Source organism: Diospyros lotus, chromosome 2 (genome assembly GCF_014633365.1).
Source record: "Diospyros lotus cultivar Yz01 chromosome 2, ASM1463336v1, whole genome shotgun sequence".
NCBI classification, from domain to species: Eukaryota; Viridiplantae; Streptophyta; class Magnoliopsida; order Ericales; family Ebenaceae; genus Diospyros; species Diospyros lotus.
This window is the reverse complement of record NC_068339.1, coordinates 38,024,629-38,049,404: the sequence shown is the minus strand read 5'-3', so window position 1 is coordinate 38,049,404 and position 24,776 is coordinate 38,024,629. Positions and strand designations below refer to the sequence as shown.

The 24,776-nt window shown below is 40.6% G+C and overlaps 1 protein-coding gene across 11 annotated transcripts in view; it reads left to right on the top strand.

Annotated features, from left to right (window-relative positions):
• Positions 1-24,776, top strand: part of LOC127794993 (E3 ubiquitin-protein ligase BRE1-like 2) — a 143,404-nt gene that overhangs the window by 62,041 nt on the left and 56,587 nt on the right. For 6 of the 11 annotated variants that reach the window (XM_052326375.1, XM_052326378.1, XM_052326374.1 and 3 more), the window contains exons 3-4: positions 4,223-6,145; positions 12,507-12,617. The exons of 1 other annotated variant lie outside the window; for it this stretch is intronic. The gene's annotated coding sequence lies outside the window, so the exon portion shown is untranslated. Of the gene's footprint in view, positions 1-3,605; positions 4,093-4,222; positions 6,146-7,918; positions 8,110-8,441; positions 12,618-24,776 lie in introns of those variants that run through there. 4 more of the 11 variants (XM_052326377.1, XM_052326373.1, XM_052326379.1 and 1 more) reach the window with 4 other exon arrangements.

The window sequence follows — 24,776 nt, the reverse complement described above, 5'->3', positions numbered from 1 at the left end:
CCATAATGCTAATATGGTAATCTCGTTTTTGGAGTTCTTCCCCATTCTTCTGTGTGGAGGTTCCTCTAGCTTGGCTGGATGGAATTTAGGGGTTTTTGTTTTTGTTTACTATATCTGTGTACTATTTGCAGTAAAATCATTTTCTCTTTCGTTGCTTGTTGTGTTATTCTTTTCTAGAGTTAGGGTTTGCTCCCCAATCTTTTGCGAAGTATTGACATAATTTCATAGTCATTAAGTCTAAATGCTACATGAAGAACATAAGCCAGATGACATTATGCGATGATCTAGGATGTAGAAGATCATAAAATGAGTGATTTGACATTTGTCGAAGGATTCTTGTATTTTGTATTTTTGGTGGGTCTTTGTTTTCTATAACCCATTGGTTCTCATGACCCCCGTTTGTCTTGGATGATGATCCCTAGATCATGTTTGTGCATTTTCTCACTTCTGATGCTTGATTTACCCCAGATCATTCTCATGCTTTTAGTTCATCTAGTTCATGTGCAGCCTACGCGTGAACAAGCCCTGCTAACAGCTCTTTGTCTAATTATTTTCATATTTCCTACTCGACGATGGTCAGAATTTGGGAATATCAATATCAAAGGTCGTCACTCCTGTCTCGTGATTCACTATGCATCTGATATGAAGGAATGAGGGTAATTTGTTTGTTTTTTTTTTTTTTTTCAAAAAGATAAAACAGCCTTTACGCCGATAGAGGATTCTCTAACCTAAGCGAAAACATTAGTAGCTCCTTCCCTAACTTTTGCAAATGAACCCTGTTCAAGCGCAACAGAAAGGATCACCGTTTATGCCACATGTTCAATTGTGAGAGAAAAGGGCTTGGCTATGCGAAATGGACAAAAAGGGTTAGGTCCCAAAATAGGGATTGTTGATTTGTATCACAAGGCTTTGTTTCGGTTTTCTATGTTGTTCTTGTGCTTTTTGAGCATTTGATTCTAGGTTTGTGTTTGTTTCTCTGCGTAACATGTTAGTAACTCACATATCATATAAAATTTCATAGTTTAGCTTTTGAATCATAAATCATTCAAAACTTTTAAGGTTTTCTTGTCTTGACACTTACATTTCACTTTTTCTTAGAGAAGGGATATTATGCTTGCTCCTAATCCTTTGTGAATGATGGACCCTAGATCATTCTTGCGCTTTTGCGCTCTTGGTTTTAATTCGATCTCATGCATTTTGTGCTTTTGACTCTAGGTCTTTCTAGATCATTCATACGCATTTATTGCTTTTGATTCTGGGTTATCTTAGATTGTTGTCGTGCTTTTGCATTTTTAGTTTTTAATCTGGTATCGCGCATTTTGCGCTTTTGATGCTAGGTTTTGCCTCTATCATTCTTGTGATTTTTGCTTTTTCAATTTTTGGACTATTCTTACGCTTTTGTAGTTTGATTTTTGGATAATGAAATCGAGATCATTTTGACGTATTCCATGCTTCAATGCTAGGCTTTAGGTAATGAACCCTAGATCGTTCTCGCATCCTCGCTTCAATGCTAGACTTTAAATAATGAACCCAATTTCACGCTTCAATACTAGGTTTGCTTGTTAACTAGAGTTTTGGGTCCTTTTTTCATGCATCCATTGTCTTGAAAAACAAAATACACAAAACGGAAATTGCAACATGGTAAAAGTTATTTCATCTAGGCATTATTAAATGACATATATAATTGCCAACAGTCTTAATCTTGATTATGATACTTCCTTGAAGTGTATATGAGTGTTCTGAATTCCTTTGTGGGCTTTAGGCATTTGAGCAGTGAAACATGCTTCGTGGACTCATCTTTCATTGGATCAATAAGAACTTCTATTCTCTTCTTGCCTCGAGTTATGCCCCTTGCCTCTAGGGTAGTTGGTTTGTTCATCCCTCTGGGCATTTGTGTCCACGAATTCTCCTAGTTCCCCCTCCCTGATCAGAGCCTCTATTTGATTCATCAAGTCGTGGCATTTGTTAGTGAAGTGGCCATGAGTATTGTGGATTTGGTAGAAGGTGTCCCTTTTTCACCCCATAGGCTTGTTAGTCTTTTTAGGGAATTCAATAAGTCCTAATCCTTTAATAGTTACCAAATTAGTGTTGCGTGACTTTGTGAGTAGGGTATAGTCCTTGAATTGGAGTCGTGGGGCACCACCGTATTTTTTTGCTTTCTCCTTCCTCTGGCTTGCCTCTTCATCAAAGTCTCTTTCTTTTCTCTTCTTATCTTTTTCTTTGTTTCCTTCGATTATTTTCATTACTTTAGCCTATAGAATGTACTTGTTGGCTCGAGCAAACAAGTCTGCCAATGATGCAAACTAATCTAGAGCTGGGGATTCTTGTAGTGGTATTGATTTCGTCCTTGGAGCATCGCATTTGTTGCGATACCCATTTACAAGTCTTGTATTTCCAATATTGCGTTCCTAAAATGATCAACATATTGTCTGAGGGTTTCTTTACCACTTAGTCGGATGCTTAGAAGATATGTACAATCTTTCCTTCTAAGGTTGTTAATAATGAATGCTTTGATGAATTTTGCCCTTAATTAATCAAAGGAGGAGATGGATCCCTTAGCAAGGCCATTGAACTAGGCACAGGCATGAATTGTTAGTGTTAAGAGAAAAAGTTCGTCACATGATTGCATCGTCCCATCCATGAAGTAGCACAGGGACTCATTGCTCTGAACGTGATCACATGAATCCCTTTTCCCCAAATACGTAGCCAATTAAGGCATCTTAAACTTCTTGGGAAGAGATTTCTCCATTATCTTTGAAGTGAAGGGGATTTTCTTTCTTTGGTGCTCCTTTTAAGCCTGTACCAATCGTTTCTGCTCTAAAATTTCTTCTATCCTTCTTTTCATGTCCATTGTCTCTTGCTTTGATGCACGAAACAGATTGAAGACGTTGTTTCGGCATTTCCTGTTTTGGAAACTTAAAAAACATCCAAAAACCTTTTTGGGGTGTTTATGTAATTTCATAAACGTTTCGGGGGCCCGTTTCATAATAAACTTGAAATATCAAAAATGCGTTTCCTGTGACGAACACCGGTTAGACTCTCTCGACTTATGCCCTAGCCTAGCCCTGATTCCTCTGAAATTCTGAATCCTCCTGACTCCTCCTGACTCTCTGATCGATTGTCCATACTCATTGTTCCCCTTGTCGGCTAGTTGCTCGGTGCTCGGTGTTGCTGTCGATTCACAACTTCAATTGCTTTGTTGCTTGGTGCTCAGTGCCTTCATCAAACTATCAATGATACAAATTGAGATTTTTGTTCTTGGTTTCGCCTTTTCCATCCTACACAAATCAATTCACAACTTTGTGCTTGATGTCATCGTTGATTGCTCTGCCTGCTGTTGATTGCTCTATCCTGCCGTCGATTGCAATTGATTGCTCTGTATTGAATAACTATTTTTTATATTAACAATTATATTTGCAAAAAAACCCCTATATCTTTTTTATTTACGTTTTTACCCCGCATTTTTGTTTCCTACTTTTTTTGAAAAATGCCATTTCCCCATTTTTGTTTCGTATCGGAAACATTTTCTGTATCCATTTCCGTGCAACCTAGGTCTCTTGAGCACTGAATGCAAACTGGTTGTTTGTTTTTGGTACCCTCCTAAGGTGGCCTCTGAGTGGTGCTCAGCTTCCTCCAACAATCATGCTGTCCACCATTTTCGGACATTGCTTCTTCTGAGGAGGTTCTTCTTCGGCAAGAGGCTTCCGGGTTGCCTGCTTGTTCTCTCAGAGCGGGGTTGGCTATTGGAGTCTTTCAATAGTCTTTTGCTAGGGAGATCTTTGGGAGAACTGGATCTTCCTGTATTCCCGGGAGAGTAATTGGGATTGACCCTCCTGGTCTCCTGATAAGGAGGTTCTGCTAGGTATGTGGGAGAGGGGCATTGGGTATAATATTTTGCAACAAGCCTGCCATCTCTTGAAGAACTTGTACTCTCTCCTTGTACTGCTTCCAGAGAGCTTCATAGTCGGTGAGGGGGACAGTGAGAGGAGCTGACCTGGAGCTTGTACACTATGGGTCAAGCATATGAAGATATGCAAACACAGAACCAAGATGTGTTATTTATAAACTGATAGGGAAGATTATAATATCAAGGTTGTGCCCTAGTTGCTTTCTGCAGTTGAAATTTTTGATTCTGTTCTGCATTTTATTTTCATTACATTATCATATTTTATTTGATGCTAGTGCTGTAGCTCATGATTTAGTTATTTGTTTTATACTGCAGCTAGTTTCTGAGATTGTGAGTAGCAGGAGCAAAGCCTTTTGCTCTCTGAAAAGCAGGTATAATTTGAGGAATTGCTGTGGGTTCATTCAACACTAGAATCTCCAAAGTTGAGGATTGCTGTCAGTGAGCCCCAGAGAAGATTCATTAGTAAGTCAGTGGTCAAAGTTGCCACTTATTCCCTCCAACAATATGGCAACCTTGCAGATGGAAGTTTGTATCACTGAAGCAGTAAAATCTTCTTAAGAAGAAAGACACCTAGCATAGAAACTGCAATATGGTACTTTGCTGGTGCTGAGAAGGAATTGAAGTGGTTAAAATCTGCTGGCTCTTCTTCTGAGAAGGAATATGAGCAAATACAGGGAAAAATGGATGAAGTCCAATTGGAGTTGGAAGAGGAAAGCTGCTTGTCTTTATTTTTTTTTACCTTTAAGGACATTATTTTGTTTGAAGGCTTGAAGCCAAGTTCCCCTATTCAATGAACTTATTTATTTATTTATTTTTGTGTCATATTGGGTTTCAGTTGATTTGATATGATAAATTCCTTGATCAATGGCTGCCCTCATGAATGCTATAGTCCTTGTCCAAGCATGGGTATGTGGTGTGGGTTTGAAATGGTCAATGCATGTTTTTTTCTTTTTAGGGCTAAACAAATGGTCAATGCATCTGCTTGTGAAGAATGAGTGGCATTGGATTAGCAAAATTGTCTTGATTAGATGCAAAAAATTGTCTGTTACCATTTTCTGTTGGCTATAAACTCACCAAACGTTTGATCAAATGCCCCTGTAGAAAATAAACATTGTGAAAGGAAGGAGTATTGATCTGTTTGTCATTTGATTTTTTATTCGATCAGGTGTAACTAATTACTCGTGTTTCATGGACTTGGCAATTTATTGGCAAGTTTGCACATAATTGTCTTATTCAAAATCCAACCTAGTGAAATAAGTATGGTCTTGAAATTCAATGGATTGCTTTCTTTTTTCAAGAGTTGTTTTGTTTTCCTGGTATTGACTATTTTCTTTCTGGGTGGATGTTGAGCTTGTGTTTATTTCAGGCCTCTCTTTTTCTTTTCTAGTTGATGTTTCTACTCATGTGCCAAGGTAATGATTTGGTTTTCACGAAACTGTGATTATCATACCATTCTGTTTGTGTAGGATCCATCTATACAGGCCTCAACCGAAATGTATCAGCTGAGGTATCATGTTCAAATATAGTGACACTACTTCAATCCATGCCATTCTGGGTTGCGAATTTATGATTTAGAATACTATACTAGTTATGCTTTTCACAGTAAAGAAAACGTTGAGCAGTATCTCGATCAATTAAAGGAACTTTATCAACTTTTGATTCTGGTACAGCCTTCCGTTCTAATGTCATTATGATGCTTTGAGTTTGGAAAGTTAGCTAGCTTCAATGGTTTCATTGTTAATTAGTTGAACAGAATACAGACAAAATCCTCCAATTAATTCCTTGAAAGAAATTTTCTTGTTGTTTTTATTTTTTGGATTAGGAAAACTTGTTTGTAAAACACTTAGTTTTGCTTGTGCTTTTAAACAATGAAGTGGGAAAAAGTTGAATTTGCAGATAGCAGAGGATTTGAGAGTAGATGAGTGGCAGTGATGCTAAACAGGCTGTGAAAAATGATGCTTTTGCTCTGGTTCTCTTTCTTTTTCAACTTAACCGTGGCTCTTTCTGGGCTTGGGCAACCTGGGCAATAAAAATAAAGAAAAAAGGCGCAGTGTATATATGCACAGATTTTATTGCTAAAAGTGAAAAAGAAAGAGAAACTTATTTGATCTGAACTTTCTTTTATGAAAAGAACTGTGTTTTGTCCAAAGCAGATAGGATTCGAAATGATTGATGCATTTCCTGTTTCATAGGGGAAACCGATGGATATAGTTAATTGCGAAGCACTTTTCGAAGAAGGTATATTAACCTTTCTTTTTTTATTTTTTTGTATTCTTGTACATGTTTGCACATGCATTCAGAATACATAAGCTTGTATATAAGCTCTTGGTATTGTGTCAGGCTTTGTTGGTGATGTTTCTGTTTTCTCAGAAAAGCCCCAAAGTTTCATGAATTTGAGCAGTGAATCTGCAAGTTACTGCGACAGTTTCATGCATTAATTTTCTGGTATCATCTTTGATGTTTTTATTTATTGCGTGGTCAAATCATTTTTGTATCCTTTAGAATTATAATTAGTATACTGTTATATGCCATAAAAGGTATGTAAGATAACTAGACACCCTTCCATTCCCCCCCTTCGTTATTGTGACAAAATAAGGGTTAATATATTAGTTATTGCTAGTTTCTTCTCTAACTAAGGACGTTGCGGTTATAATAACTTAATTTGAGAGCTTATTACTTTCCTTAGGAGATCTGGATCTTTGAGAGAATGAAATTGATGTCCGCCAAAAGTGGAGATTGCCTATTGTTCAATTATTTGGAGAGCCGGTGTCCTCTCAATTATTTGTGAAAGAATGGAAGTTTAAATCCATCAAGAATATGAGCCATATTTTTAGAGAGTCTTAACATTTGAAACAGATGGATGATATTGTTATGTCCACAATGATAACTTGCATTAATTACCACAGGCCAAGTTTGCTTTTTTTGTTTTTTTTCCTTCTTTTTTTCCAAGACAAATACATTAAATCATGTCCTGTTCCATATCTATGATTGTAATCATGGTTGTTTTATAAAATTGTCGTAGATGTAATAAGATTAGATATTTCTTCTTGTTTCTCTGACTGTCTGACAGAGAGAGACTCATTGCCATTTGGCTGGCTGTTCCCTTAATTCTTTCTTTGGATGCAGCAAATAGATTCAACAAGACAGAGGACCATCTCTGGCCCAAATCTGAAGATTTTTCTGGTGTGATCTTTCTTCTGTTCTGTCTCAGCAGTCTTCTATCTTCTTTTCTTCTCTTCTCTTTTAGCATATCTTTCTTCCCTTCTCTTACACCTGGATTCTCTTTTAGCATATCTTTCTTCCCTTCTCTTACACCCGGATTAGGGATACGGAACAACTGAGTCCCCAACATTCTGCATTATCTTCTTTTGTAGACATAATGTTTTTTAACTGAAGATAAATTTTCATTTATTTGATTGTTTCTTGGGAAAAATAAAAATTGATTGAATTACCTGGAGACTGCAGTTACTGGTAATTTATTTATTTTTTTAAAAAAAAAAGCTTTTTTGTGTGAATTCCTTTCATTGTTTCTTCTGAAAAAAAGAAAAAGAAATTAATTCCATTAACTAGTTCTCTCAAGTTAGAGACATGAATGCTAGTCAACTACAGTGTTTATAGCACCAGAGATTTTTAGACTTAAATATGATGTAATATTCAAGATTTTTAGATTTAGATACTTGAGGAAACAAGACATTTCAAGGGATTGTGAAAGTCATGATTGCGGATTTCAAATAAAACGCCAATACAGCTTTGGATCACTTTTGAAGTTCAAACAACATTTCATTCCACCTTTGGATCATTTTGGAGTCCAAAGCTTATTTAAATCAAAGTCTTTGCTTAGTCCCTAAGTCTTTGTTAAGTCTTCTCCAAGTCTTTTGCTTAACCTCCAAGTTTGGGTCATGTGGCAAGCATTTATTGGCCACACATGGAAGATAATAATGAGGCCTCATAATGATGGGACATGTGGCGAAACACGATTGGCCGAAAACGTTTATAAATAGGACATTTGGGCATTCCAAATCATTTGAAGCCAAGTTTATGCCATATTGAGAGGTGTGAAGGTGAAGGGTGTGTTCTTGAGAGAGGGGGAGATTCTGCAAGAAAAAAGAGGGAAATCGATAAAGGAACGAAGGAGATACGAGCTTTGTTGGAAAAACTAAGAGTCGTCGGAATCTGCACCTGAATCGCCTGAAAACAGCAAGGTGAGTCTAGTTTTTTTTGATATTCCTATAGAGAGATGAAAGAGGAGCATATAGGAAAAAACGAGGGTCGAATCGGAATTAAAACAAGAGAGATATGGCCGAAAAACCAAAAAGTTGCAAAGCTATCGCGAAAATTAAGGGTGACGCGTGCAGTTCACTCGTCGGGATGGGGCTGCGTGTGAAGGCGCGTGAGCCACCTTTTGTCAGGGCGTGAGGGCGTGTGAAAGCCCCTTTTCCCCTAAAATTTCACGTATCAACCCCTTATTTAATTACTTACAATTCTATGTAAAATTATTTTAGGTTTAGTTAACGAAAATACTTATTTTTTGCAGAAAAGCAAACCTGGTAAGGTGTGAAGCCTTAAACATTCAAATCTCATCCAACTAAGTTAAGTACACTATGAACTATCTACGATGTTTAAGCATGCTCATGAATCATGTTTATGTGGTCCCTCATGTTATGTTTTAAGCAAGTTTCATGTTCTCAAACAAGTTACGGGACCGGGGTTTAGGAGCGCTACGCACAAAGGTTCTTACCCCTGTAAGTTGGTAGAACTTATTGTGTCCCCTTATGTTATACGTTCATGTTACAAGTTCATGTCATGTCATGTTTAAATACGTTTGATAGTTCTCACCCCTTATGTTTTTCCCCCCAAGTGATCATGAATGAGGAGATCGGGATGTGGACGTAATTGGAATAAGTTCCTAATGATAAGATAAATGTTATGAATTTGAATTTGTTTTAAATTCATTAACATTTGAATTTTAACAATATATAATGGGATAAGTAATTGGAATTTGAATTAGATTCAAATTCCTATATGTCTATCTATATCTGTGTGATACCTATAAATAGACATAGAGCCTAATGGAAAAACACACAAGAATTAGAATCAGTTTCTAATCGCTGTCTTCGGCATCACCATTCAAGCCTTGGGTGGACAAAGGGTGGACGGATAAGAAAGCTTTTATAGTTTTCTTCTACGGTTGTTAGGCAAATCAGATTCGAGTATTCCGCTGCGATTCAGGTATTTTACATACCGCTTGTATTTATTTAAAAGCTCTTCAAAAGGAATTTTCAATAATTGAAATCCTGTTTTCTCTCTTTTTGTCAAAAGAAAGATTTTCAGTATTGAATTCTTATGTTATATTTACACTATTGCTACATCGTATGTCCTTAAAGCTTATATAAGTTTATGAAAAGGCCGAGTCTCATTTTAAGTATGGATTTCTCTGCATGGATGCTATTGTTACAGAGCATATTTGCTAAGTCTTTCTTTCTTCTGTTGAAGTCATGTTTTCAGTATCAAACTTTATATTTACACGAAACATGCTTTGAATTTTATTATGTTTGAAACTTTACTTAAGTTTATAAAAGTCTTGTTTCTCAAGTTTTTCTGCGCTAAACCTCGAAGTTCATATGAATATTATTATTATTAAGCATGTTTGAAATCTTTTTTTTTTTTCAAATTTATGAAAATTATATTTAAAGAATATGGAAGTTTGTTTTTTTTTTTTTTTTCATGGCATGTTTTTGGGTGTTTCAAGTAGCATGTTTTTAAGTTACGGGTGTCACAGTGTTACTCTTCATTGGCAACATTCTTTTAGTGCTTTTTACTTAAGAAGATTGAGGATTGAACTCAAAATTTTAGATAATTAATATTCTCAGTTGTAGAATAGAAATTGATTAATCTGTAAGAAGAGTGGATGACCTTTTTCTTAAAGGTTCAAACACTTAAACAAAATCTAGTTTGAAATTGGTAAGATGATTATGGTCTAGGTAAAGATATAGTAACCTCAGTGGTGAGCAATTTTGTGTGCATGAATATGACCCTCATGGTATGAGAAGTGTAGTTTGACTCCTATAATTTAGTTAGCTTAGTGTGATAACACTATTACTCCCCCAATTGAATTGTGCAACACTTGGAACCAAGTCCCCATTCGATAGGGAAGTATGTCTTTACTAACTTATGGGTTCAAGAACAATTGAGAGATAGTGACTAGCTAGCAAAGCAAGGTAGGCACAATGAATAGAAGGCATTTGTATTACTTGAAGGGGACTCACACTTGAGAGCTTGAATGATGATGGCTGGAGGTATTTATAGCCTTCGACCTCCTCAAGAAATGCCTAGGATCAATTGCTATTCAAGGTCTATTATTAGCCATTTAGAATCCTCTCTGAAAATCAATGATATTTCCCCATTCATTCTAGAATATCTAGAAACATTTTTTTTTTTTTTTTTGTAGAAGTATTGTTTGGAGAGTTCTTCAAGAATTTCAAGAATGTACAAGCATGGTTCAGAATTCTAGAACTCAACTCATGTTCCATGCAACTGTCCATGCTGCGTTTTGACCATGTTGATGTGGAACATGTTTAGGAATACAAACCTTGGTAAAATGATAGGGTGTGCCACTCACAACTACCTAAGTTGAGGATGCCCTTTCATCATGCCTTCATGGAACCTTTCCATTAAGGTCTTGAACTAGCATAACAAAGTTCTTGTGTTCATTACTCATGACTTGGAGGTACTCCTATCTTTTGTTTCATAAGATAAGCTAATATCTCTTCTAGCATCTTGTCATAAGACACAATAATTGTTGTAGAGATGCTTTTTGACTCTCTGCCATCTAGCTCTTCCTTTTCTTCGCAATAAAGCTTTTGCAAGTCCAAATGGAAGACTAGGTGTACTTCAACCTTGGAGGTAGCTTCCCTTGGTAAGAAACCTTTTCAACCGTGTGTAGAATAGGAAAAGGTCCTTTGTGTCTTAGTATGTTCCTTTGTTTCAAGGGCTAAAAGCTCTTGAACTTATTGTGGCAGGCTCACCAACTCCAATTCCTTCTCCTTGGAAATTTATTAGATATAACTTCTTATTAGCTTGCTTATTCATTTTCTTGAAGACTTTTCAAGGTAGGATGGAGTGATGTCTGCTTGCTCTTTCCAATTGTTGGTGACCTTAAAAGCCTATGGTACCCTTTAAACTTGGGCACCATTGTAGTCAGTGGTTGTCCCATTTGCAACCTCAAATGGACTTTTCCTTATAGAGTTACTCCATTGTAGGTTGTAGGAGCATTTTGTCACTTACGATGAGTCTTGCCTAATCATTCTATTTGGCACTCACAAAGTACTTAAGATGCATTTATAATAAGGAATTTACCATTTTTTTTGGTTTATTTTGTTTGAGGTTGGAAGCTTATGAAGTAGTATAAGTCCAATTCCAACAACTACAATAACTTCTGCCCAAATTTTTGCTATGAAGTGAGGGTTGCGGTCTAATATGATTATCATTGTGGTCTAATATGATTATCATGGTACTAAACCCTGGTCTTGAAGAACAACAATGCCACTAGTTCTATGGTGTAATTCTTAAAAGCTGAGATGATAGTAATATATTCAGATAATCTATCCATTACTACTATGGTGGAGCCAAATCTAGTGGATGTTAGGAGTGTCGTGATGAAGTCCAAATTGATAATACTAATCCATGGTCTTGACGGAATCAGTATTAGCTCAAGTAGTATGAGGTGAGTTCTACTCAAACTTTTCCCATTAGCATATTAGGCACATGCACTAGTAAAATTCTAGATCATCTATATGGCTTACAGCCAAATCGCCTAATAGGTGTGTCTATTGTTCTTCTTCTCGCATATTCAAATCATCTTAATTTTTAACTCTTGTATCCTATCGTCAGTAGGCTCTAACTAATCTTATCTTTAATAGGTTCTTATCTTAATTTGTCACTCTTGCATCTTATCTTCAGTATGTTCATAAGATCTTTTTTCTTGTTTTGTCTTTTTTTGGTATGGCCGCATACCTACCGTAATAGCTTAATCTTAGCTACACTCATTTTTTGCACATGTTAGTCCTTAACTACAAAACATTTTGAGGCATATAACAAATGTGGTATTGTAGTCATTCGATAAAACTTCTCTTTAAACTTTAAAGGGATTTTGCTATCGCATAAAATGATGGACCCACTCCTCCAATTTAATCATCATACCTTAATTCTATGAGTAACTTCCTCTATAATCTCCCATTCTTTTTGAACAATTGATTTAAGATTTGAAATTGATACTTTCTTGGGATAACTTTCTCTCATGGTCTCACAAGAATATCATCCACACTTGTGTTTCTACTCAAATTACATTTCACATATTTGATTTTTGACCTACTTAATTTAAAATTTTTGGATTCTAAGGTGTTTCTTGATAGTTCAATTTTATTATTCTCTCCTATTGTCTCATCCACTAAGAGAATATCGTCTCAGTATAATTCCAGAGCTTATATGGCCTCCTTTAGTGATTCTAATGGAGCCTACATGAGTGAGACGGGTTCTATATTAGGTTCTCACTATGGGAGTCACCTTTAACCTTATTCTTTTGATGACTTTGTTTTTTCAGAATTCTCTTGGTTTGTTGATTCAGGGCCAACCAATGACATTAGCTCAAATCTGAGCAATTTATCCTTACATACTCCTTACAATGATGGAGACAAAGTTGCTATAGGCAATGGTAAGAAGCTACTTATTACTCATGTTGGTACTAGTCATTTGTGTACTCAAACCTACTTCAATTCTTTCAGTTCCTAATGTTCTTCATGTTCCAAGTATGAAGAAAAATTTACTTAGTGTTTCTCAATTAACTCGTGATCATAATGTTGTGGCTGAGTTTCACTCGGATATTTGTTTGATTAAGGACCAAGTTACCGGACTGGTGCTGCTCCAGGGACACTTTAAGGATGAGTTCTATCGGCTGCTTCCAACATCTTGGTCTGCTGTCAACAACATTCTGCCCAATCCCTAGAGCCTTTATCTGTTACTTCTACTATTTCTTCTTTGAATACATGTCATAAACAAAGTGCATGTAATAGACAAAACTTATTTAGTCATGAGCTGTCAACTGTTGTAAATGTTGCTCAAAGCACTAGTGACTATCAGCAGTGGCATAATAGATTTGGACACCCCTCCTTAAACGTACTAAAGCTGTTTTCTCTATTGAATCAAGGACACTAGCTGCTCCTTCTAGTTCTACCAATATTATTTCTTCAAATAAATGTAAAGGACAAGATTCGTCCTCTTTGTTTTCCTTCCATGTATCTTCAAATGTTCATAAAATTTGTCAATAGTGGCATGCCAAGCTAGGGCATCCCTCATTTCGTGTACTTCAGTTGGTATTGAATAAAATTGGTGTTCCTTGTTCTAGTTTGAGCCTTTTCTTTTGTGATTCTTGTAAAGTAGGAAAAATACATCAACTTCCTTTTTTCAAATTGTTAAATTACTGCAAATGCTCCTTTAGAATTAGTCTATTCAGATTTATGGAGTCCTGCTCCAGTTCTTTCTACTGAGGGGCATAGGTATCACATAATCTTTGTTGATGCTTGCACTAGATATGCATAGTTATATCCATTGAAACTGAAATCTCATGTCTTAGCCATTTTCAAAACCTTTCATAAATTTGTTAAACTACAATACTAGTCTACACTCAAGGCCCTTCAAACTGACAATGGTGATGAATTTAAGGCCTTTTAACCCTATCTGACCTCCTGTGGCATTCAACCTCATTTCACTTGCCCTCATATACACACCAACAAAATGGTGTAGCAGAACGAAAACAAAGACGTATAGCCGAGATGGGTCTTACTCTATTAGCCCATGCTCACATGCTCTTGAAATTTTGAGTAGAAGCATTTATAATTGCTATATACACCATAAACTTATTACCAGCCTCAACCCTAAAATTTAAGTCTCCATTTGAAGCTCTCTACAATAAACAACCTAATTGCATGCAATCGCAACCCTTTAGATGTGTTTGTTTTCCCTTTTTTCAACCCTATAACAAGCATAAATTTTAATTTTATTCTACCAAATGCGTATTTCTTGGTTATAGCCATGTTCAAGCTACATATCAGTGTCTGCATCCTTCGGGAAGGATCTATGTGTCAAGATATGTTCATTTTAATTCAGAAGAATTTCCCTTCCCTTATTTGTGTTCTAACACATCCTCTCATTCCCCTTAATTAAGCTCTATTGGTCAGTCTACTTTTGTTCTTCATGCTATTCCTTCTTTTCCTATCGGTTCTTCAAACCCTCAGGTAGCACAACCCTCTATCCCAACTCCTAATGATCTCTCCGTATCCTATGATTCATCTACTAGACCTTCTTTACCTGCAACTATAGAATGCTTATTACCTAATTGTACTAGTCAACCTTCTTCTTTGTCAAAATCATCAATACCCAAAGTTGCTCCTGCCCCTTTAGTTCACCCTATGATTACTAGATCCAAGTCTAAACATCTTCTTGTTTCCTCACCTCATGCCCTAGTGAGTTCTTTTGAACCCAATTCTATTCAAGAGGCTTTCTTAGACCCTAAGTGGGTTAGTGTTATGAATGTTGAGTATTCAGCTCTTCAAAGAAATCAAACCTGGGATCTGGTTCCATTTTCTTTTGAGATGAATTTGATTAACCACAAGTGGGTATTTTGTGTTAAGTACAAACTTGATGGGTCTATTCTTAAGTATAAGGCTCGGTTAGTAGCTATGGGTTTCCTTCAAAATCCTGGAATTGATTATGTTGAGACTTTTAGTCCCATTGTTGTTGTACCATAGAATTCCCGAGCATCCACCTGGGGGTATTTTGGTCATTAGATGCCTAGGGGTATTTTGGTTAATAAGCCCAAGGCGGGCGAATCCCAAAAATGGTCCCAAGCCGAGACGCATTTTTCAAGAAGAAACCGTGATCAAATAACTAAAGAACCAAGCTAATGGCAAAAGGGTAAATAGCCTAAGCTGGAGGGGCAAATTGGTCCAAGGCAAATGAGGGTATAAAAGCCAAGTCAAATGGTTAAGGAGAGAGGTTGCTTCCAGAAGCCCAAGCTTTCTTTCTCAGCAAGAAAATGGCAGCAAAGAGCCTCTGGAATTCCCTACCTTCTTCCTTCTTTGAGAGAGGCTTTCCTTTCTCGGAGAGGCTTCTTCTCTCTCAGAGATGATCCCCTCTCTCGGAGATGGATCTCCTCAAAATGGGTTCCTCTCGACAAGGGGTAGTAACCCCCAGCAGTGGACGCGCCCATGATAGCCTCTCTCAAAGAGGCTGAAGATCTCTCGGCAGCAGCAACAACCCTCTCGGAGAGGGTTGTTGGCCTCTTGGTGGCGGTGGCAAGCCTCCCGGCAGTGGCCTTTTCTCTCCGCAACTTCTCCCCCTTGGCAGCCACCTGGTTTTCTTCCGGTGATGATCCTCCTCTCTGTGTCCCCTCTTGGCGAGGTCTCTCGGGAAGACCTCTCGCCGAGGTCTCTCGACGAGACTTGCTCCTACCCTGCCTCTTCTAGCGAGCTCCCTTTTGCCCCATGTCTTCCCAAGTTCTGTATTAATATCACCAGTGAGTGTGTATATATATATATATATAAATGACCTACATGCTTGCAATGTGGCTAGAGATATGACTGTGGATTAGCGCTTTATAATGCACTCACATGTTCAAGTAGTGAGATGGGCCTTCTAAGTGCATAGTGGACCCCACCTCCATGACCTTGTCCCTCAAAAAAGCACTCTGCACATGCGTATGTCATGTATATGGCTGTCAAGCCATCTTAGGGTGCCCAATGGGCCCACGACTTGGGCTTGGCCCATGCCCCCCTCAATAGCTCTTCACTTTAAACATATGTGCATTGCATGAGTACAATTGGTTACTTATACATTAGGCGTGTGGCAACGTTTAGGGACATCCTTTGCCAACCTGGGGCTTTACCCGGCAGGCCAGTGAGAGGCCAAGAACCTATTTTGGCAGCCCGCCGTAAGGCTCACCTTCTCCCGGAGGGCTCTCTAGGTTAATCGGCCCTCTGGGGGCAGGGGGGGATTCTTCTTAAGCCCGTCCGATTGCTACTAACATGCAAGTCCATCCCCAGTTACTTGTAACCATGCTGAGATTGACCCTCTCTCGTTGGGAAGGTACGACTATTCTATATTCAATGATATACTTTACTTGTCTATTACACTTCTTTCCTACTTGTACTGACTTAAGCATCGGAGGGCATACGCAGGTGAGGAATCCTCGCGTGCCTCCTAACTTGTTCTTGTGAGCGCATATATGCCCCAAGCACACAGGAGTCCGATCTCGAGCGATACTGAAGGTGCCCACAGGAGGCCATCTACGACCCCAACCAGGATATTGAGGACCAGAGCTACTCAACGCCCATCTCCACCAGTAGACTCCTGCCAACTGTCCACCTCGTTCTACCTCGGCTCCAACTTTCCTACACTACAAATTCTATTCTCGTAGTTTCCAGACTACAACAATTGGTGCCGTCTGTGGGAAACTGACAAGAAGCTAAAATCTACAAGGAAGACAACAAGTCTACCAGTGTTAGATATCAGTTGGGCAATACAAGAAGAACCAATACACCCCGCCTGGGGGGCTTACTTGCTGATTGGGTTCCCCAGTATGAAGCTGTTAGAGGTCGCGTACGGGCTTGCAAAAAACCTTCAGCGACCCTAAGATGAAGTCCCCCAGTGACCGTGGTCACCCCATAGCCCTTGATCGGGCGTCAGCAATCGTTTTGCTCAGTAAACGCGGGCAATCAGGGAAAGACCACGATGCGTTCAGAGCGTAACAAGATTGTTAGAGGGAACTCATCTGCATTGCAAGCAAGAGAATCACGATCGCTTCTTCCGAACCATCATTACCTATACTGGCTCGTTGAGGGTCTTCAAGAAACACAAGTCGGTGTCATTTGAGTATTCCCCTACGAGCATGCAGCTAAGGATGAGATAGTTGAGAAACTCAAGTGGACACGAAAGACAATCAGCCATTACAGGATATGTCGAGAATATAACCCCAAGAAGGAGTGAGAAGCCAACTTAAAGTCCGCGATGTATGATCATCAGCAACTAGGGCACCGAGGACGACCCAGTATTGAACCTTTAGAGGGAAAGGCTCTTCTCATGTTTCAGAGTCGATGATAACCCAAGTGCAATAAATCAACTATAAGGCTATGGTAGTGGCGTTTGATATCCAAGTCCTACCTCCAATTAGGAAGGTTTGAGGTGGTTCTCGATTTTTCGAAGAAGCAAAAGCTATTGAGATCCTCTGAAGCAAAGTATGGAAGCAGTAATGAGGAGTCCTCGATTCCATTTGCTGTAACAAGTCGTGAGCTTTTACACCGCAAGGATAAAGGGAACGAAGCCTTTCAGCATGGAAGACATGAAGAGGCGGTGAAACATTATAGTGCTGCTGCATTGATCGGTGTCAAGTCTCAGCCTTTTGTGGTTATTTGCTTTGGCAACCGTGTTGCTGCATGTCAGGCTCTGAACCAGATTGCTGGTGCCATCGCAGATTGCAGCCTAGCCATAGCTCTCGACAGAAGTCACGAAAGCAATTTTTAGAAGAGCTACTTTACCTGAGACAATATTCTAATTGCTCCGAGAATGCTATTATGGAAGCCCCCAACCTACGGGTAGACATGATAAACTCACTTTGGGCTAGTGATCCTCCTAGTAAATTTGACTGAAGCATGCCTCAACAGAAAGCTTCAAATAAATGAGCTTGAGGAAATCAGAAATGAAGCATTCAAAAAGATTCTCCTCGGCCATTCTTATTAGAGATGTTGCTAGAAGGGACAACGAGCAGAATGTCAGAGGCGGTACATCCTGAGGAGTACCTCCCAATTCTGTGATGAATGGTATTTCCTTTTTAAGTTTTGTCATATACTGTAACCTTCTCGAAATGAATAAGAGAATACACCCCCTTGTATTCTTGTGGATGAAGGGAATCTTATAAGCCGAACCCTATAAATCCCTTGTGCATCATGCACATATATATATAGCTATCATGAAATGTGATACAGGAACTATGGCAAGAAGATAGGATGGACAGTGATACTTCCAAATTCAGTGGAGGCATATCAGTTAAGGTAAGAAAAAGTTCAAGTCCTAAAAGGTTTGGCCTAACGACTGGCTATCTAGCGCTAAGACCACGGACCCCCCCCCGGCGGATTCCCGGATGCGTTTTGATGCCATGCTTGCAGGCTAACCTGGATCCCTTGCTTGAGTTCGATGCTAAGCTAAGGTGCTAACCTTGACTCCTTGGTGGATTTAGCGCAAAGTCTCTCGGCAAACTTGGAATGATCGGTAGTAATTCGGCAGGTAATGTCGAGTCTAACCTAGATCCCTCGCGTCGGACGACCTTGAATGGGCCCAAATGAAGATGAGACCACATAAGCAGAATGTTGGTACAAACATTCTTTCATTGTGGATGTAGGCTAGGCATGTCGAACCGCTAAAACAAAATGTCAATGCAAGTATCCTCAAGTTGCGGATGTAGGCCAGGCATGCCGAACTGCCGAAACAAAATATCGACGCAAGTGTTCCCTAATTGCGGATGTAGGCCAAGCAAGCTGAACCGCCGAAACAAAATATCGACGCAAGTATTCCCTAATCGCGGACGTAGGCAAGGCGTGCCGAACCGCTAAAAAAAAATATCAATACAAGTATTCTCTTGTCGTGGACATAGGCAAGGCGTGCCAAACCGCCAAAACAAAATATCAATACAAGTATTCTCTTGTCGCGGACGTAGGCAAGACATGCCGAACCGCCACAACAAAATATTGATACAACTATCCACTCCAATTCGTATCCATGCCTCGGATATTCCCATCGAGGAATTCTTGATGTGAAAGTGGGCGAGGTACGCCTAACCATATAAATTATTTCACAGATAATACTCTTTGTGTATTTGCTGTAAGACCTAGTGCAGGTGTCACGACCTTAGCACAACGCGGAAGAACGACAGAGCTACCTGGTATAACGACAATAGGCCAACAAAGGTAAAGGTAAGCTCACATCCTAAGAAGTCCGGTTTGACGAATTGTAATCTGGTGCTAAGACCCTAGACTCGCCTAAATTCTCGGATGTGTTCCGATGCCATGCCCCCAGGCTAACCTGGATCCCTTGCATGAGTCTGGTGCTAGGCCTATGAACCAACCTTGACTCCTTGGTCAATTCGGTGCAAAGCCTCCCAGTAAACTTGGAACGACCGGTGGCAATTCAAAGACGTGCCCCGGGTCTAAGCTAGATCCCTGTGTCAGATGAACTCGAAGGAACGACGTGGAAGAAATGGGCTCAACCCGACCTTCTCAGACGGGCCCACACAGCTGCGATCTGGTGCCATGGCCTCGAACCTTCCTGGATTCCCAGATGTGTTCTGATGCCATGCTCGCAGACTAACCTGGATCCCTTGCATGAGTTCGGTGCTAAGCCTACGAGCTAACCTTGACTCCTTGGTCGATCCGGTGCAAAGCCTCCCGGCAAACTTGGAACATCCGGTGGAAATTCAACAACGAACATCAGGCCTAACGCGGATCCCCTGTGGTAGACGAGTCTGAGAAGTAAGTCAAAGGAGAAAAGTGGCGGCAAGGACGAATGTTCAATATGGATTCCCGGGTGCGTTCCGATGCCATGCCCGCAGGCTAACCTGGATCCCTTATCAGAGTCCGGTGCAAAGCCCTCAGGCTAACCTTGACTCCATGGTAGATCTAGCGCAAAGCCTCCTAACAAACTTGGAACGTTCGGTGGACATCCAGTTATTGAACTCGGGTCGAACCTAGATCCCCTAAGGCAGGCAAGTTGGAAAAGAGAACGAAGAAATGCCAAGCGCATATAAGGATTAAGTATCATTGCTACCAACATGCATGTCCATCCCCGGTTACTTGTAACCATGTCGAGATTGACCCTTTCTCGCTAGGAAGGTACGACTGTTCTATATTCAATGATAGCATGCTTTACTTGTCTATTACACTTATTTCCTACTTGTACTGACTTAAGCATCGGAGGGCATTCCCTCGCGTGCCTCCTAACTTGTTCCTGTGAGCACAGATATGCCCTAAGCACATAGGAGTCCGATCCTGAGTGATACCAAAGGTGCCCACAGGAGACCATCTACGACCCCAGCTAGGATATAGGGGACCAGAGCTACCCAACGCCCATCTCCACCAGCAGACTCTTGCCAGCTGTCCACCTTACTTTGCCTCGGCTCTAGCTTTCCTACACTACAAATTCTATTGTCGTAGTTTCCGGGCTACAACAGTTGTAAAGGTTCCAACTATTAGGGTTTTATTCTCCTTAGCTATCACATTTGGTTGGGACATTCAACAAGTTGATGTCAATAATGCTTTCATAAATGGTGACCTAAATGAAGTAGTTTTTATGACTTAGGGAGAAGGGTTTGTTAATTCAGAATTCCCCACACATGTATGTAAATTGAAAAAGTCCCTTTACGGGCTTAAACAAGCCCCTAGAGCTTGGTACACAAAGTTGAAATTTGCCTTACAAGATTGGGGTTTCAAGAAAACAGTTTCTGATGCTTCACTTTTGTCACGGCAATGCTGTGACAACCGATAGCTTCCTTGCTTCAGTGTGAACCTAGGTAGCGAACTAAATAGAGAGGAAAAAAGGAGGGGGAAATATAGAAGAGAAGTGAAGGGAGAAAGAGAAATAAGAAAGAGGATAACATATTCTTTGATTGAATTCTTGGATAACCTTTACAGAAGAGAGGATAGGCTTATATAGCTTAGCCTAGAGTGCTGCGACAGAGGATCACTCCACCTCTAACAAACTATTTTGTCCTATTCTAACATTTAGACACCTGGCAGATTCTGCCATGACAATCTTCCTAGCTGGAAAGTAAACCATAACAAACTATCTAGCTAGAAAGTAACACATGCGAGGGAATAAAATACTAGGAAATACATATAGGAAATAACCGATCCTTAGCTCAAAATTTTAACCACAACTATAGCCTTTTTTGGTCTCGTGACAGTACCCCTCCCATCAACATTTCTTGTCCTCAAGAAATACTCAAGAGGCCGGCCGTCCTTGGAAATTGCTGCATCAACGTAGGTAGGTACTCCTAGGTGTCCTCCTCGGGTGGTTTTCCCTACCACCTGACCCTGACTTGAATGAGGGGGGCCCCTTGATGGTAGATTACCCTCCTTTCTATTATGGCCTCATGTTCCCTCGGGCCATATTTCTTGGTAGCTCTTGGCTGACCCTCTCATTTCCAGTGGACTTTTTTAGCAAGGAGACGTGAAAGACTGGATGGATCTTGGTTCCCTCTGGCAGCTGCAACCGGTAGGCTACCTTGCCTATTCGGGCTGTGACAAGGAATGGCCCAAAGTACTTAGGGCTAAGTTTAGATACCTGCCCTTGAGTGATGGCCTTCAGATGTGGGTATCTTAGTCTCAAGTAGACTCTTTCCCTTACTTTAAATTCCTGATCACTTCTCCGTTTATCCGCATTTTGCTTCATCCTGTTTTGGGTTGTTGCCAACTCTTGTTTCAGTTGTTCCAGCACCTCCCTTCTCTGTTATAGGTTTTCTTCTACGGTGGTGGCTGTTATTTGCCCTCCGGTGGCTGGTAGGGGAGGGGGCTTATACCCATAGACAGCCTCAAACGGAGTCATTTTAGTAGAGGCATAGTAGCAGGAGTTGTACCACCATTGCGCCATGTCCAGCCACCTATGCCAACTCTTGGGCTATCTCATACACATGCACCTTAGATAGGTTTCTAAGCTTTGGTTAACCCTTTCAGTCTAGTCGTCAGTTTATGGGTGGTATGCTGCTGATAGGCTGAGTTTAATACCCACATTTTTCATCAATTCCCTCCAGAAATGGCTTGTAAACACCTTATCCCTATCTGAAATGATGGTCTTGGGGACCCCGTGTAGAGCCACCACCTGGTCCATAAACACCCTGGCCACCTCTTGGGCCGTGTAAGGATGAGATAATCCTGTAAAGTGTGCGAATTTAGTTAGTCGATCCACTACCACCAGCACACAATCCTTCCCTTTTGATCTCGGTAGGCCCTCTATGAAATCCATGGACAAACTCAGCCACGGTTACTCTGGAATCTACAAGGGCTGCAATAACCCCGGGTAGGCTACATTTTCATGCTTGCACTTCCGACATATGTCACAACCCAACACATGTTCCTTCACAGTTCCCTTAAGTTGAGGCCAATAAAATAATTGCTTAACCCTCAAATAAGTATTTTGAATACCCGAATGTCCCCCCATGGGAGATTCGTGTAACGATTGCAAGATGCTCCTCTTAAGCTCAGCCTTATCGCCCACGACTATTCGACCCTTGTATCTCAACAATCCATCCTTGAGAACATATCCTTTCACTTCACTACCCCCCACTGCTACCTTCTCTAGAATTTCCCTGATGTGTTCATCCCCATCATAACTGCTCACCACTTCACTGCACCACTCGGGTATCACCATAGTGATGGCAGCTGCGTCCCCTTCTTCGTGACACCTTGATAGAGCATCTGCAACCTGATTTTCCTTGCCCTTCTTATACTGGATAGAGTAGTCAAGTTCCATTAGCTTGGCCATTCCCTTCTTTTGTAACTGAGTTTGCAGCTTCTGTTGCAATAAGAATTCAAGAGACTCATGATCAGTCTTAATTACAAGCCTTCCCATCTCCAATTAATGCCTCCATTTCTCCACTGCCATGACAACAGCTAAAAACTCCTTCTCGTAGATGCTTAGGTTGAGGTGTCTTGGGCTTAGATCTTGGCTGAGGAACGCTAGGGGCCGACCATCCTGCATAAGTACTGCCCCAATACCTATCCCACTAGCATCCGTTTCTAGCACAAACGGCTTGCTGAAGTCTGGCAGTCCCAAGGTAGGGACTCTACTCATGGTGACCTTCAATTCACCGAAGGCTGCATCAGCTTCAGGACCCCAGTGGAAGTTTCCCTTCTTCAACAACTCGGTGAGGGGCTTACTTATGACTCCATAATCCGTCATAAACCTGCAATAATATCCTGTCAAGCCTAGGAATCCTCTGAGTGCTCTTAAGGTATTGGGTTTGGGCTAATTCAGCATGGCCTCCACTTTCTTTGGGTCGGTACTAACCCCCTTTCCCGAAATCAGGTTTCCCAAGTACTCCACTTGAGGTTGGGCGAACGCACACTTAGACCTTTTGATGAATAATTGATGGCATCTCAGGACTTCGAAGGTGGTTTTTAGGTGGGCTATGTGTTGGTTTAAGGTAGGACTATAAACTAGGATGTCATCAAAGAAAACAAGTATGAATTTTCTTAGGTAAGGCTCAAATATTTGGTTCATTAGGGATTGGAAAGTTGCCGGGGCATTGGTGAGCCCAAATGGCATCACTAAGAACTCGAAATGGCCATGATGGGTTCAGAAGGTAGTCTTATGTATATCCTCGGGTTTCATCCGGATTTGATGGTAGCCCGACCTTAGATCCATCTTTGAAAAGAATTTGGCTTGGTGTAATTCGTTCATTAGGTCTTCTACAAGGGGTATGGGAAATTTATCCTTGATGGTCAGGGCGTTTAGTTGATGGTAGTCTACACAAAAAGGCCAAGAACCATCTTTTTTCTTTACCAAGAGGACCGGTGAGGCGAATGGGCTCTGGCTGGGTCTAATGAAGGATTGGTTCAACATTTCCCTCACCATTTTTTCAATTTCAGTCTTTTGGGTAGGTGCATAACGGTAGGCTCTCATGTTGATAGGTTCGGCGTTGGCCTTGAGGTTAATTGCATGGTGTAGGGTGCGGTTAGGAGGTGGGGTGTTTGGTTCTTCGAATAAGTCCCTAAATTCCATCAATAATTCATCAATAAGGGGCAGTGTGCTTACCTGATCAGATTTACCTAATGGTTGACTGACCGAGAGTTGCAACTCTCCATAACCTTCCCTTCCTTGTCGTTCTTCCACTTCTATGATTGAGAACAGTTGCCAAAGTTGACCCCATTTGCTCTGCAGGACCCTCTTAAGCCTCCTTCCGGTGATCATTTTGCATGCAGCAGCCTCCTTCCCACTGATGAGAGTCATCCTTCTGCCCTCCTTTTCAAATGACACTTCCATCCGGTTGAAATCAAAGCATATGGGGCTCACCCCTTTCATCCAATCCACACCCAAGACTACATTACAACCTCCTAGTTGCAGCAACCTGAGGTCTGCCTCGAATTTCTCTTCTTGCATTTCCCAAATGAACCCCAAGCAAGCCGAGTTACTCACCACTCGATTCCCATTAGCGACCATCACACTCAAAGGTAGTGTACCTGAGTTGACACTTGAGCTTTTTGGCAGTGTTATCATCGAGGAAGTTGTGTGTGCTTTCGCTGTCAATTAGGATGGACAAGCTACCTTCCTTAACCTTCCCTTCAACCTTAATTATCTTGTTGTTAGTGACTCCCTTGAGTGCATAGAGGGATATCTCTCCGTTGTCCTCTATCCCCTCTTCATCGGTTTCGTCCACCTCCTCTCCTTCTTCCTCGTCTGCTTCTTCTCCTCGGCCTTCTAATAACAGGAGCTGGCGCTTGCATTAGTGTCCGGGAAAGTACCTATCTCCACATCTATAACAGGCTCCCGGTTGCCTTTTAAGATCATTGGGTCTCCCACCAAAATTGGAATTAACAAAATTCCTGCCTCCTACATTACCTCGTACCATCTCCCTGTTAACCCCCTTGTTGTTCCCTCCTTGTTGCTAGTTTCCTGAGTGTCTAGTCCTTTGTTGCTGTACCCTCTGCTTCTTTAACAAGGCCTCCACCACCATCTCTTGTAACTTGGCGCTTTCAGCTGCCTGCTCCACTGTTCTCGGCCTGATCATCTTCACCATAGCCCTCAAGTCTTCTCCCAGGCCATTGAGGAACCT